At 41.3% G+C, this 16,559-nt stretch overlaps 1 pseudogene; it reads left to right on the top strand.

Annotated features, from left to right (window-relative positions):
- LOC149142477 (uncharacterized) overlaps positions 1–16,347 on the top strand; it is a 45,918-nt pseudogene extending 29,571 nt beyond the window's left edge.
- The last annotated feature ends 212 nt before the right edge of the window (positions 16,348–16,559 follow it).

A 16,559-nucleotide genomic window follows, 5' to 3' on the forward strand; every position in this document is an offset into this window, starting at 1 on the left:
TTTTAGGTGAATTTCTCTTAGATTTGCTTTTAGGTAAAATTGATTTGATTGTCATAGATTTTTTTAAAAATTGATTTTTGTTAAGTAGTTTTACATGCTTTGTTAATATAGGAAAAAATACAAAAATCTCTTTTGAAGAAAAGTTTGTTTTAGTAGCGTTTGAAGTCTTTGAAAAGAGAAAGGAATTTTTGTGAAATAATTAGTGGTCATGTGTTATATGCTTTGGAAAAGTTAAAGAGATTGTTTCTTTGATTTTCATTGCCAAGAAAGTTGTCTTTATATCAATTTTGCATTCTCCAACTCTCTTAGCTAGGGAATTCATTGAAAAAAGAAAAATAGTTTAAATCATCCTAGGTGCATCTTTTTAGTGGATTTGAGTCGAGTCTACACACCATCAGTTTCATCTCCACTACCTTTTGTCCTAAAGAAAAGCCATAAAATTAACGCTTAAAGTAAAATTTACTTTGTAACTTTTTATTTACTAGGGCTCTAAAACACCAATATAGATCAGGCTAGTGTCTTGGAGTAGGAGAGTAATTAACTCTCCAAGACAGCAAAACCAAACAAGTAGCTCATCTTGTGATAGGATAAATCCAATAGTTACATTTATGCTCTGGGAAAGATCATCTTAAAGGAGAAGCACGAGATCGTGTCCAAACCAGTGAGGGGATCAATCCTCCTTCATTGGGAACGACGCCAGATACGCATGTACTACAAACGGTAAACCTCGGATTATTGTCGAGGAGCCGGGGGTCACTTGTCGGTGAACCTTGGATTATTGTCAAGGAGCCGACAAGGGGATTGAGCTTGATACTCTGCCCTTGCGTGCTATCGGATCGTAGGCTGTTCCCCCAGGTATATTTGTTGTTGTTGGTGACCTTAGTGACCATTATCTTTAGGGTTCTACCCAAGGTGACGGTGGAGGGAAGATCCCACTGTACCTGGAGCAGACGTCGGCTAGACTCACTTGGATTTTCCGGGGGGTTCACTTCACTCGAGACGGTTAAAGTGGAGGAACTTGTGTCGGTCTATTCATTAAGCAGGTTGCCGGGGTAACTGTTCCACCTGCCACTTCTGTACTGAATTCGACGATGTTGGATTTCATCACCAACTAGTGTTTTCGGTCCGGAAGGCTACTGTTTGTGTATGGTTTGACGCCCTAGATTCTTTAGGCGTGTGATTCGAATTTGTTTGGTTCTTTAGAGACTTTAGGTGGTTTGCTTTGAGATTTTACTTTGTTTGCGTGTGCAGTAGTTAAAAGTTTTTAACTGTGGCTGAATTACCGAGACAGTCCCGTAGACTTCGGGGCCAGTCACCTGAGATTGTAACCGTGGCCGATTTGTTGAGGAAGTCCCATAGACTTTGGGGCCAACCTCCTGAAGACGTCTCGAGTCATTACGAAGGTTTGAAAGTCCTTGTAACTCCTAGTGGCAGTAAAGTAGGTTCACCTGAAGAAGGAGAGTCTTCGTTGGTAGTTCATCCTGATTACCAAAGTCTAGAAACAGGTTATAATCCCAAAGGTATTGCAGTTTCCGAGCTTGCTGGTAGTTTTTCATCTACTAGTGATATAGGCGAAGAACCTGAAATATATGAACCTGTTACTCCAACTTCTAGTGCTCCTGATTCACCTAGGGTAGAAAGAGTCATCACCGAAAACCTTCCTTCTGGTTTGATTTCTATTGAAGAACTTGCTCCAGAAGAAGAAATAGGTCCCTATCCCTAAAGATCAACCTATTATTGATCTAAGGGAGCGTGAATCCATTTTTTACAGTCCACCTAGAAGTACTACTTGGTATCTTTCGTTAACTAATTATTTGGACAACTCGGGGTCAAGTTTTTCTCCACCTCGTGCTCCTTATCCACCTGGAGATATTTATACTCCTGTAAATATGTCTGGTCAGTCGTCCATGTTTACTCAATCTCATGAATCTTTTTTGTACGACGGTCCTTCTGTTCCCTCTAGGTATCAGTCACTTTCTGGTACTTTTGCAGGAGCATCTCCTCAACCCATTGAACATGGGTTATTAACTGGAAACAATGGTAATAAACCGTTGGGCGTAGGAGACATTTACATGATGTCAGGTTCAATTCCCAGTTCTCAACCTCAAGGTGGCCAGTTACCACCTGGGGGGCAGCCTCAATTAACGCCTGGGGGGCAACCTCAAGGTACACAAATTGCGTCTTGGGGGCAACCTCAAGGACAGTATGTACCCGTGGTACAATACATTCCTCAAGGTCAACCCCAACCTCAATATGTACCCCAAGGTCAACCTCAGTATCAATTTATACCTCAAGGTCAACCCCAGTATCAGTACTTACCTCAAGGGTATCTACCCCAAGGCCAGTACTCGAGTCAAGGTTATCAACCACCCCAAGGTCAATCTTATGTTCAAGGTACGGGAAATGTACCTTTCAGTTATCAATCCTACCCTCAATCCGGTTATGGATCTCAATATCCTCAACCTGTTATGGGTCAATACCCCGGAATGAACATAGTGTGGGATCCATCACAAGTTCAACAGGTTTTGCAGCCAAGTGTATAGTTGTCATCTCAACCGGACAACCTTTAGTTTCTGGTTCACCCCAGCAACCAGTCCAGTCTAATGTTCAAACTTATGTACCTTCAGTATTTTCTCAGTCTGGGCCTACACCTAGTACTCCATCTCAAACGACTGCTGCAACTACTGTAACATCTGTTCAGTCTACCACACTTACTTCTGGAGTATCGACAGCTCCGGTTTCTACTGTCCCTGTAACTACTCCTCAGACATATTTACCATTTTCTGGATCCACGATTCAAACTACGGTTCAGATGCTTGTAGGACAAACTGGTTTAAGTACGGTTGTCACCAGTCAACCACAATTCACTTATCAACCGTACCAAGGACAGTACCAATACGGGCCTGCTGTCCAGCAGCCAGTTTATCAGTATCAACCGTATCCTGGGTACACTTATCAACAACCACAACAACCCTAGTACGGTCCGGTTAATCCTGGTTTTCAGGGAGGATACAATATCCCAAATGCGATTCCTATTCCTAGTTATCCTGGATATCCTCCTCCTGGGACTGGTCTCGTGACCCAGAGTTTTTAGGATCCTAATCGGCAATTACCATTTATCGCAACTTTGGATTTACCAGACTTGTCTCGCCTAACGAACGATCCAATAAATTATCTTCCGTTTTGGTCGCCAATGCCAAATAAGTTGCCCAGTGACATACCCAAGTTCGAAGGTAAGTCTGGAGAGGACCCGTCGAATCATGTGATGACTTACCACCTCTGGTGTGCCTCTAATTCCATCTCGGATGATTCGATCCGCTTACGTCTTTTCCAGCGTACTCTCATTGGTCTCGCGGCCAAGTGGTACATTGAGTTACCATGGGCCTCTTTTTATAATTTTAGCCAGTTAGCTACCTCGTTCTTAACTCATTTTCAGTTGCCGGTCAGATATGATAATGGCACGGAGTTACTAACTTCATTAAAACAATCGACGTCCACTTATATTTCTAATCATATTCATGAATGGAGACGTCGAAGGCGGTTAGTGAAAGTTTTTATCCCGGACCAAATCTTAGCTGAATGGTTTGTTAAATCATTGTTACCAAATATTACTGAAGACGTAGCTAAGGCCGGAGTAGTTACTGAGGAGCAAGTGATTGCTCAAGCGCAGTACCTTGACTTAGTTTACACTCAGTCAGGTACGTTACACGAAAAGATCCCAGATCTTCCTAAGTCAAATCAAATCGCTGTTGCTCCTTCAGGGTCTCATGCCGCTGATGGTATGATTGGTACGGTGAACACTAAAAGTAAGAAGAAATCCTCAAAGAATTCTTCTCCTATTATAACCTTACCAGACTCCCCGACAGGAGAATCTTCTGCTGAAGTTTCCGCCGATATTCACGCTGTAGAGTCATCTACGGCTAAATCAAAACCCAGTGGGAAGAAGAAAGGTAAGAAGAAGAATAAAGCAGACAAAGCTCCAAAGGAAAAAAATGAAAAGTCGGAAACCAATGACGAAAAGCGCAAACCTCGATATCCTTGTCTTATTTGTGAAGAGGATCACTTTACAAGAGATTGCCCTCATCGGGCCGAGGTTGTGAAAATCGTCAAGGGTTCCCCAACTCCTGTTGTTTTGAAAGATCCATTTCCAAAGCAGGAGAGTAAGATGATAGGTTCTTCCTCGAGTGCCAGTGAAGAACCCATATTGATGATGTCTCATGTACGGATTGTGACTCGATCGCAAGATTATGGTAGTAAAAGTCCCGTTGATGGCAAAGAAGCAGAATCTTCTCATTCTAATCCATCAACCTCAGCTCCCGGTTCCGATCCACTACAGATCAAGAAACCTAACCCGGACTTAGTAATCAAACCGCCCGCCAAGGGTGTACTTCGAAGGTCTGCTTTCAATCCACATGCGAGAGCAGCCCAGAATTACAACATTGTTGAGGATTTAGCTGTTTCACCCTCAACAATGTCGGCTTTGGAAGTGCTGCAATCATGCCCAGCACAACGCAAATTACTCTTGTCGGCTATAGGAGCTGTTGATGTTCAGGACCCGAACCTAATAATCTTTGATCTAGAAAATAGTACACCGCGTTTACCTCATCAAATGGCTTTCCAGATCCCAGTGATAGTCAAAAACAGGCCTATTCATAGGACTGCAATTGATGAGGGAGCTTCACTAAATCAATCCCTGACAATTCTTAAGGCCTTTGATGGTTGTGGGTTTCATCCGTTTGGCATTCTACAGGATTTGCCTATAGGGGTTGAAGGAAAAACCGTTAGTCTAGATGTGGAGGTGGTTGATGCCCCTCTAGACTACAACCTTCTCTTGGGTCGAAGTTGGTCTTACGCTATGACAGCGGTCATTTCATCGGTCTTCCGAGTAATAAAGTTTCCACATAATGGAAAGATCGTAACCATAGACCAGCTGGCTTACTTTTCATCCGACCCAACCTCTTCAGAGAGTATCCAGCATGTCGGTAAAACGACTATCCCTTATAAGGATGTTGGAGTAGGATTAGTTAAAGATGTCGGTTTACTGGGAACTTTTCCTTTTCCTCCAATCAACGCCTTGTCTTCATTTGCATCTATTCATATGATTACTTCAGACACCATTGTTTATGACGATCCTTGGATCGTTCCTTTTGAATCTGAGATAGACTCATTTGGTGATACTATGCCTTTGATTTCGTATGAAATTGCCTATGAAGTCGTGCAGTCTTTTACCGACCCGAGTTCAACCAAAATCGACCAAATGAATGTGGTCCGTGAGGAATCACTTTTCACGTCAACCTCAGAGTTAATAGTGTTTCCCGAAGTTGTGTCATCTGACGAGCAACTTCGTGAAGTCTTGTGTGTAGACGATTTACCATGGGAAGATCTCCATCACAGATCTTCGTTTTTACCTGAGGATGATCGTTTTGAAAACGATTTCTCATCAATCTTTACAGCTGAATATGTCAAAGAAGCTCAGAATCCAATGAAACATCCTGATTCAGAGCTGAATTTGGGAAACATCTCTCGCACTATTCCCATTGACATTTCAGTCAAGCCCGGAATTGTTGAGCACATTCATATAGGTGCCTCATGTTCAGATGACGAAATTCAGACATACAAGGCCCTATTTCAAGAATTCCGCGACGTGTTTGCCTGGTCCTATGAGGAAATGCCAGGAATTGATCCCGCAATTGTTGTCCATGAGATCAAAACTTACCCGGACGCTAAACCCGTCCGGCAACGTTTGCGTCAGATTCACCCACGAAAAGTGGCTACAATTAAAGCAGAAGTTGAGAAGCTGTTGAAAGCGGGTTTCATTTATCTGATCCCGTTAACGGATTGGGTATCGAATATTGTTCCGGTTAACAAAAAACAGGGAACAATAAGAATATGCATCGACTATAGGGATATCAATCGAGCTTGTCCCAAGGACAACTATCCAACACCCTATATCGATCAAATAATTGACGATTGTGCCGGCAGTGAAATATTTTCCTTTATGGACGGTTTTTCCGGTTACAATCAAATCAATATTCTACCTGCCGATCAACCAAAAACGGCTTTCATTTGTCCATGGGGGACATTTTCTTATTGCAAATTTCCTTTTGGGCTTAAGAATGCCGGAGCAACTTTTAAAAGGGCGATGTCTTATGCGTTTCATGACATCAAACACATTGTGCAACCGTATCTCGATGATTTGCCCGCTCATTCATTACATCGAGCTGATCACCTTGTCCATTTATGAGCAATCTTCATGAGGTGTAGGCATTATCGTATTCGGTTGAACCCACACAAATGTGTCTTCTATATAGAAGTAGGTCGATTACTGGGATTTGTAGTTTCGAAAGTCGGCATTCGCGTCGATCCCTCGAAGGTAGAAGCTATCATCAAATTGCCTCCTCCTTCGAGTCTTCGCCAACTCCAAAATTTGCAGGGGAAAGCAAACTTTTTACGACAATTCATTCCTAACTACGCCGAGGTTACAAAGGGTTTTACCTGGTTGTTGAAACAGAACGCTCAATTCCCTTGGGATGAGATAGCTCAGAAATCTTTTGATGCACTCAAGCACGCGTTGACCCATGCACCATTGCTGCATCCTCCCAACTACAACCAGGATTACTTTTTGTACCTTGCCACCGCTCATTCCACCATCGAAATGGTCTTAGTACAAGAAGATGAATTCGGAACGGAACATGTGATCTATTACCTTAGTCGGACGTTAAATCCAACTGAACTCAAATATTCACATGTGGAGAAATTGGCATTGGCGGCCATTCAAGTTGTCCAACGTTTTCGTCACTACATTCTACTCCGCAAAACTACAGTCATTTCGGATTGCAACCCTATGATCTACATTTTGACTATACAACTGCTAGGGGGCAAGTACTCCAAATGGATTTTTATCCTGCAAGAGTTCGACTTGGAGTTTGAGAAATCTAAGTCTAAGAAATCTTTAGTTTTTGCAGAGTTAATGTGTGACTTCCCGCGTGCTGACACGGAAATTGTGGCAAAGGAACCCATTGCGGACGAATCTTTGTTTCTCATCAGCACTTTAGATCTGTGGTATGGAGATATCATCGTCTATCTCCAGACCCAATCCTTTCGGCCCGAAGTTTCAAAGTCAGAACGTCGGAAAATTCGGTTCCAGTCCCAACAGTACAAAATTATTGGAGATACTTTTTATCGCCGTGGGGCAGACTTGGTTTTTCGACTTTGTTTAACTCACGAGGAAGCTGAAAGGGTTTTGAATGACTGTCACTCTGGAGCGTGTGGCAGTCATATGTCTGGGTATGCCACAGCCCAAAAGATATTGCGCGTTGGCTACTTCTGGCCGTCCTTATTTAAAGATTGTATTACTGTGGTCCGGAAATGCCACAACTGTCAAGTGTTTAATCGCAAGATGCGTGCTCCACCTGCTCCTCTCCACCCTATAATTGCCGTTGGTCCTTTTGCCAAATGGGGTATCGATTTTATTACATGTAACCCTCACTCGGCTAGGGGGCATGTGTATATCATCCTTGCGATAGATTATTTTACTAAGTGGGCCGAGGCGATGCCTACATTCGAGGCAGACGGCAAGACAGCTGCAATTTTCATATTCAATCACATTATTGCTAGGTTTGGTGTCCCACAAGCGATAATCACTGACCATGGGCGCCATTTTCGAAACGTTATGATGACAGAACTTACAGGCCAGCTTGGTTTACGTCACGATAGCTCAACTCCTTATTAGCCACAAGCGAATGGTCTGGTTGAATCCATCAACAAAGTTTTAGTTATCATGATCCGACGAATCATTGGTATTCATCGGTCGAATTGGCACAAGTTATTTTCCGCGCTTTGGGCGTACCGAACCTCAGTGAAAACATCAACAGGGTTCACTCCTTTCCAACTAGTTTATGGTTTGGAAGCTGTGCTGCCCATTGAATGCGAAATCCCGTCACTTTAAATGGCCGTCGAATTACTTCCAACTACTTCCGAAGAGGAGAAGCGTTTATTATACTTAGATCAATTAGATGAGACTCGACGTGATGCTGCATTGGCAATCGAGGCTCACGCAAAACGTATGAACGCTCAGTATGATCGAAATGTGACCCCTTGAAATTTTTTGGAAGGAGGCCTAGTGCTATTATATGATCAAGCTAACGATAAATTAGGTGCTGGAAAATTCGTTCCCATGTGGCATGGGCCCTACATTGTCAAGCGAAAGCTAGCAAAAGGGGCCTATGAGCTGGTAGACTTTGACGGGGACTCTTTGGGTAAACCCAGAAATGGACTTTACCTAAAGAGGTATTATGCTTAAATGATGGGTATGGAGATTTTAGTTAGGTTAGGTTTTTTTTTCTAGCTGGTGTGTTTGTTAGTTTAGACAGTGTGCTTAGCTTAGAAAGTGTGTTTTTCGTCATTATTCTGCTTATCTTGGTTTTACCCTTGATGTTTGCAGATGTCGATGCCTCTCCAAACATACATTGGATTTGCTGATGGCGCTTGTCGTAGTACACGGAATATCTCTTTCGCGGCTTGGGTTATCTATTCGCCCTCTGACAAGTTAGTTTCTATGCATGGGGTAAGCCTCGGTCAAACAACAAACAACATTGCAGAATACAGTGCAGTGATTGAGTTATTGTCTGAATCTATTTCATTTGGGATTCGGAGTTTGATCGTGAGGTTGGATTCTGAATTCGTTGTATTACAGCTAAATAGAGTCTATGCCATTAGAAATCCAGTGTTATTAAGGTTATTTTTGAGAGTGCGTCCCTTGGAACATGAATTTGATTATATTGAATATCAGCATATTCCAAGGTCTTTAAATACATTAGCAGATGCAATTGCTTCTCGAATGTTAGACAGACATTTGCAATAATCATACATGTAAATTTAAAAACATTTCATCACACATGTTTAACAAGATAAGCCGGTAATAATGATATATATAGATAGGAGTGTGTCAAAAAATACATCGTCTTCGATCATAGGTTGAAAAACACCTTATGATCGGCAAAAATGATAAGTACAAAAAACAAAAATGTCACATGTGTCTACAAAAATGACCATCCAATCACTGGTGATGCTCTCTATACGACACCACTGCACGAGCCACCCTACACAAGAACCTCCTAAAAGGTCCTAGGACTGCGACTACATAGCGCTGAAGCCTGATAGGAACATCATCTATAGTAGTCTCTGGTATGTCTGCTGTAAGACGCTCTAGGTCTTGTTCCAACTCAGCTAGGGTCTCTGTGGCCTCGTCCCGTGGGGCCGGTGCTGCTGCAACTGGTAGTCTCCTCTCGAAAGGTCGGAGATTGGCTGGACGGCGTGGGCCTACATCTGCATTTTGAAAAAAATTACTGTCAGTTTTGAGACGATATAAAAACAAAAAAAAATAGATAATTTAAAAACTTGTGAAAATGAAGTACCTGTGTCATCCCATTGTTCTCTCGGCGGAAGAACCATGTCCGGATCTCCACGAAAATCAACTCCGGCATAAGGAAAATCCTCTATAGAAAAGATCTGGTCCTCCAACCAGTGAAAGTACTCCGGAGTAAATCAGACAACTTCCGTGCCCTCGTCAGGATGGCGGGCTATAACCGCAACCCATCACATCAATTTAGGCTCTCGAGGAGGCCCAACCTCAACAGTGAGCTGCTGTGGGATCAGCATCGGAACCCTCTCTAAAGCAAAACTCACAACTAAAGGCCCATAACCAAAAGTCTTTAGCTGTCCGTTTTTTATTCTAGTCAGTTGGCCCTTTAAATTGGCCAACACAACATCACACCAGTTGAAAATGGTGCCCCGATATCAATTAATCGCCATCCGCATCTGGGATCCAGTGGCAATGTGTAAAGCGGCAGCCCCGCAAAGTCTGGTAACTGTAAAAGCAATCACCATAAGTTCAGGTCGGGATATAGTTTTGATCTCTATCCCTTTCTCCTGAGACTGAGTGTTACACCACTCTTGTCGGAGACTAGCGATGGACTGGCCACCCGGCCTAGTCCCGAACAGAGTCAAGTGTTCGCCTCTCTTGGGCAAACCAGTGAGGAAATAAATATCTGAGGGCTCTATCTCGAGCTGGTGCCCTCCAATGTAAAAGCACTGGTCCTGGACGTTCCATCTCTCTACCATCCACTCTAGAAAGCGCACCTGGGCCCTCATGCCAGGTATGGCCCAGTATTTGTAAAGGCCGCATGCCTTCAAAGCATCAATGGATGGTTGATGATTAATGGCGGCCAAATCAACATCTTCGTGTTCTCTCTCGCGCCAATCAAGCATGGTGGGCAATCTACACACCAGAAAACATCCATTAGAATCCATAAAATCAAAATTTATTGGTCCAATTTGGAGAATTTGGGGTTTGTAAACCCTTTGCGCGGAGTACGCACCCCGCCATTAGGAACAGAGCATGGGTACGTGGGTTCCTTTAAGGCAAGGTGCGTACGCCCGCCATTTTCCCAACTGAGAAAATGTCGAGGTACGCAGGTCACTAGTGGAGCACCTGCGTACCCCGAAAGGCGGACCTTGAAACCCCAAAGCCTACAAAAAATGAAACTAGGGCCTAAAAACAAATTCTAAATGGATGAAAATGAAGAGGAGGATGTTGTAGAATACCTGAAAGAGACAGTGTTCGATTTCGTCGGTCGGATTCTCCGCAATGTCCACGGGAAGTTTCTTGCCAAAAGCCCCTTTTCTCTCCTCAACAGTAAAATGGCAAAAATGAATTGGTAAAAGCCCTTTTTATAGGTTTTTTGGGTAAATAAATGGTAAATTTGTTTATTTTTCACCATGAAAAGGTATTTTTCAAAGTATTTTTATCTATCTTTAAACAGGTATGAGTAATGTGTTGGTTTTTGTGCAGGATAAAGGATTTTCAGGGAAAATTGTCATTTTTCACAAACAAAAACATCAGAGTCATCTTTAAGCCCTTTTCTGACTCCTAAAACATGAAAAGATTGCCGAGCGTTTCTTTTACACTCGTTAAAACGGAATTAAAAGGCGATCCTCTTATAGCCCTTTTCTGACCGTAAAAACATGAAAAGATTGCCGGATTTTTGTCGTTTCAAATTCGATATTGGAAATAAAACAACGTGTCCTTGATCGCTTTTTACTTTTCAGGTCAAAGACACTAATTATGAAAGTACTCCTTCTTCGTAAAAGATCAAGTGGTTCTCTCAAGTATTATTTTATACTTTTTCGGGCTTGGGAGACACAAATTTACGAAAAAGTTCAACCCTGGAGTCTTCTTAAGTTTTTCAGATTCTCTAAAATTGAAAAACGCCGAGTTTCTCCTATACTGGACTTGTTAAAATTTCACAGTAAAGGACCTGTTCAATTACAAACAGGAACGGACCACTCCTTCTTAGGGTTCGAATCTAAACTAAGTTGGACTCATCCGAAGGATGAGCTTATAATCAAGCAAATGTTATCCTCCTCAAGCTTGTAAAAAAATAAAGAGGTACTTGCCAGAAATGGTGGGGGAAAAGAGAGAAAAATGAGCCTATTTGTTATCCTTTGTCTCAGAAAAACCTTATCACCACTCTTGAACACGACACTTTTTATTCACATGGGTTGGGAAATCCTTTGCCTAATAGTTGATCAAACCACATTGAAAGTCTTCAGCCGGTTTCCGGGTATTAACTTTGGGTCAATTGTCACCAAGCCATCTGTTGTGTCGTTATGTGTTCAAGAGGTCACTGCAAATAAACCATTCATCTGCAAAATACTTGTCATCCATCTTGACCATCCCTGAGTCAGTCCTTACAGCTACATTTCTTCAACTTGATCTATGATTTCGTGTTGTGGGCTTGCCTGCAACGGATCGCTTTCTATCGACATCAGCACATTATCTAGAAAGATGATCTAGAAATCGTCAGTACCTTGAAATATGCATGCATCAATGGCAGGTTTCTCGCCTTTGACGACAGTTTACATCATTGACTTTCGATCGAAGGATTCCGTGATATGTTCGACATCAACACATTCATTCACATCTCACGGATTGTACTGGGTACTTTGAGAACCATTGACATCACTGGTGGTCTCTCTCACACTTGTTAACAGTTTACATCATCGACTGGTAATCAAGTGGTTTCTACCATGTTCGACATCAACTCATTTATTCGCATGGATAGAATCATACTATTTCGGGAAGTAGAAATGAAGACCCTGGATCTAGTTTCCACCATCCAGGCTGCGAGGAGTTTTGTATTCATTATACAGTAGACTAATCATAAACAGATGGCTGCGTCCATACTGTGTCTACATGAGTCTATGATTATGATGTACTGTGAAATCATTCCTATATCAGAGCAGTAGTTAGTTTGTTAGTTAAAGTTTTCAATCTGAGTATGGGAATGCCTACCTCAGTGATGATATGATCTTATATATGTATTTTGTGTTGAATATTTGCAGGTTCCAACTGGGCTCTCCACAAGATAATCCTTGAAATGATAAAGTGCTTCACCCTTCCTAGATGATATGAAACCCTAATCTACTACAGGCTTCGCACTTTAGGGGGAAATCTGTTACACTAAAATTTGTCACCATGACTATTTGCAGTCAGTATGGCTCCATCAACTGTCACACTATCCTCCTTGGCAAGTATTATACCTCTGCTCCTCATGTCAAACTCCAAGAAAGAGAGAAAGTCCTTAAAAAGTCAATTAACTCTGGTTATGCAGTTTCTCTTAACCTTACCTGCGTGTACGCACCCCAAGTTCACAATACCTGCGTACTTGTATGCTCTGTCTGTAAAGGGGTGGGTGCGTACTCCTCTAAAGGTCAAAAGGCGTGAGTTTTACTTCAAAAAAGTTACTTGTGGTCGATTCTAGAGCATTCTAGAAGTTGGTTTGACGTGTATTGAGCGCCTCCAGATGGTTCATGCATCCCTATGAAAGAGGAACTTATCCCATCAAGAGGGGAGCTATCCCATTGAAAGAGGGGCTTATCCCATTGATGGTGGACCTGATTAACTTCCTCCAAAGCATTATAAATACAAGCATTGGGCCAGAGGGAGGGGAGGTTGAAAGCTGAACATTCCTAAGGGTAGATGCTGCTGAAATTAGGACTCCCTTATAGAGCTTGAAAGGAGAGATTCCCATCCTTTCTTAGCTTCATTTGGAAGTGGGTGAGCTGATCAAAGTAAAGGAGAACTCTTGCTGGACCCTGGGAGGGACCTGCACAACACCAAGGCACTGGTTGTAATGGTTTATTTTGTTTCCACTTAATACAATTAAGTTCATTTTTCTCAAAAAGTTGTTATATATAATTTGTTTCATATACTCCTTGGTCTTTATGATGAATATGTTTTATTTTATGAGTTATTCAGGTGCTATGTAATCGTTTGCTTGTTAGTGAATGCAGGTTTCAAAGAGAAGGAGGAGCTCATCTGGATTGGAGAGGTTGGACTGCTACAAACAACGTTGGACTAAAGGTATGCTTTAAACACCTGGTTGCTTGTATTCTAAATGCATATTTAGGGAAAGATAGTGCTTAATTGTCTTGTTTGTCACTAGAAAGCCTTAGCTTCTAGGGAGGTTGGTTTTGTCCGCAAAATTGACTATTTCCGCATGACACAATGATTTACAAGATTGGGCATTGTTTATGAAAAATACTTATGCTAGTTTCAAAATGAAAATTCATTTTTTCTTCCGTTGCTGAAGTGTTTATGAACTGTACTATTTACTGCAAGTGAATTCGTAGCATTCAATTAGAGAAAATTCATTTTAGTGTTCATTGGTTTCTACTTTCATTTTATGAATTTGCGAGTGATTGTGTGTTTAAAGAGACTTTTCTTGATTTTTTGTGCTACTGGGCCAAGTGAAAATCTTGAAGTTATTTTCAATATTTTGGTAATTCAAAATTGGATATCTGTATTGTAGGAAAAGGGATAGAAATTCATTGAAATGAAAATATAACATTTTCATTTTCGATTGCATTAGGATTTGCATCAAGTCACAATTCCATCAAGTTTCACGTCCATTACCTTTGAGTAAATAACAACTCTTAAAATCAATGCTAATAAAATCAGTCTAGATTTATTTTTATTTTTAGGGCTCTTTTCCACCTACAGTAGATCAGGTTGTAGGGCTTTGGAATAGGGAAGTGAGTTAACTTTTTAAAGTTGCAAACAAACATTAACATTTTGTGATAGGGATAAAAATCCATTTACTGCATTTTTTCTCTGGAAAGATCACCTTACAAAGGAGTCAAGCACGAGATCATATCATACCCAGTGAAGTGATTGGCCCCACCTCATTGGCTAGGGTAGAGTGATTTACACGTACTAAAAACGGTGCTGAAAGGTACTTGGGAGTCACTTGGAAGTAAACCTCAAATTAACCATGTTAAAGAACTTTCAAGGGGATTGATCTTTGTTACTCAACCCTTGCATGTACGTTTGATATGCAACTGCCTGCCCAGGTTAAATTGTTTTACGTGGTAACCTTAGAGACTATAATCTGAGGGATTTTACCCGAGGTGACGATGGAGGGGAATTCTTTGTTGTACCTAGAATAAACGTTGGCTAGAATCACTTGGACCTTTCTGGAGGGTGTTCTTCATTTGAGATGGCATAAATGAAGTTTACTTGCACTGGATCATGTACATTAAGTAGGTTTTCAGCGTAACTAGTTCGTCTCACTCTATCGATAGCCACTTTTCACTTTGATCTCTGTGATGTTTGATTTCATAACCAATTAGTGATTTTGCTATGAAAATCTTGTTTGCATGGTTTGAATCTTAGATATTTTGGCATTTGTTAGTTATTTGTTTTTAATTTTTAGAGGCTTTAGGATTGGATTGTGAATATTGTTTGATTTTGTGATAAAAAATTTCATCCTGGATGATTCACCAAGGCAGTCACATAGAATGCAGGGTAAACCCCCTGAATATACACCTAGTCAATTGGAAAAGATAAAAACTAAAAGGTCAAAATCAACATGATCTGGAACCTCAGAACAACCTGAAACATCTATAGTTTTACATTATGGGACAATAGAAACTGAGGTGAATCAAACAAAAGAAGTAGAATCAGGCTTAGTTCATTTTGACCTAGAGATTATTGAAGTAGTTCAGACTAAATCTAATACTAGAGAAATTTTAGAAACTGAACCAACCGAACCAGAATTAGAAGAACTGAGTTTGATATTTCTCAACCTAAATCACCTTCGGATGTTATAGCTCCTACTCCTGCTCCACCTTCACCTCGAAGGAAGCTGATAATTACAATTGGATTACCTGCTGGATTGATTAGCATTGGATATATTACTAGGAACGAGGAGGACGATTCACCTCATACTCTAGTTACCACTGTTGAACATTTTGATCCAAGATTTTTCCCAAGTGTTCCTTTTTATCCTTTCCGACCTGATCCTTAGTATTCTGCCCATTTGAACTTTTTAGGTCCTAATTTTTCACCTCATCGCATTCCTTTTTATTCATTGAGAAGAACCATGTCATAAATTCCTCTTGGGAGCCAATCTACTAATTCATCTATGTTTGCCAGCTCCCCTATTACACAATATTTTTTCACACCTCCTGCATTTCCCTGTGTCATACCTCGAAGTGCCAAAAACTTGACAACTATGTAGTGTAGCCATCCTAATATGCATTCCACATCCTCCCTCAAGAACTAATGAAAACATGCTTGAGCCTTCCCTGAGAAAATGAGCTCAAAACCCTAATTTCTAGGTTAGTGTGAATGTGACATTGCCCACTCGTGTTGATGGCAGGTTGCACCATATGAGCCTTTCACTGCCTGAGTGGATTTTTCCTGGATACTCATGCTGATCCCTAAAAGGAAATTTTTTCCAAAGAGGAGGAGAAGCTTCGTGATCTATATGCTTCCAGAACGATGAGCTGGATGATGTTCGTTGTGGATGTGGTCGAATTCTCCCAACATTACCCTTTGATCTTATCCCAATGAGCTTCCCCCTTGAGATGAGGACCTTCCCCTATCTATGGTGAGATCATAACTCCCTCTCCTTGCCTATATATTCATCCTCTTCCATTCCCAAATGGCTGGTATCTAATTTATATTTGCACCCTTATGCTGAGATAGTGCCTACATGTTATTCTCTTTGGCTTGGAGAAGGAGTGCTTGGAGATATTGAGCTTGGGCCTGGACATTCACTCAAGGAGGGCTACTAACATCAAGGCTTGGGTTGTATGATTCCTCTTTTGTTCATTAATATATATAAAAATTCTAGTTCACTTTATATAAATTCTTGTGTCAATGCTTCATTTATCTTAATTCTCCTTGATCTGTTAAGTGGATTACATTTAATTATTCTTGTTGCACTTTTATTCTTTGTTGTGTCTGTGAACGTTTATGCAGGTATTCGAACACAGTGAGTAGTAAGGACTCAACCCAAGGAACAAGCAATCAAGATCTTCATCAAAGGAGTGCATTGTAGCATCAGAGCGAGGTAGGTCTCCTTCCTCTTCTCTCATTTTTTTCGTAATCTAGGAAAGTATCTTGTAGATTGTCTCATTTGTTGCTACACCCACTCATTGTGCTAGAGGGATCATCTCTATCCACAGAGAGGATTTACCTACACAACAAA

The sequence above is a fragment of the Pinus tabuliformis genome, chromosome X (genome assembly GCF_031772625.1).
Source record: "Pinus tabuliformis cultivar Carrire ecotype Pingquan chromosome X, CPIR1, whole genome shotgun sequence".
In the NCBI taxonomy this organism is placed as follows: Eukaryota; Viridiplantae; Streptophyta; class Pinopsida; order Pinales; family Pinaceae; genus Pinus; species Pinus tabuliformis.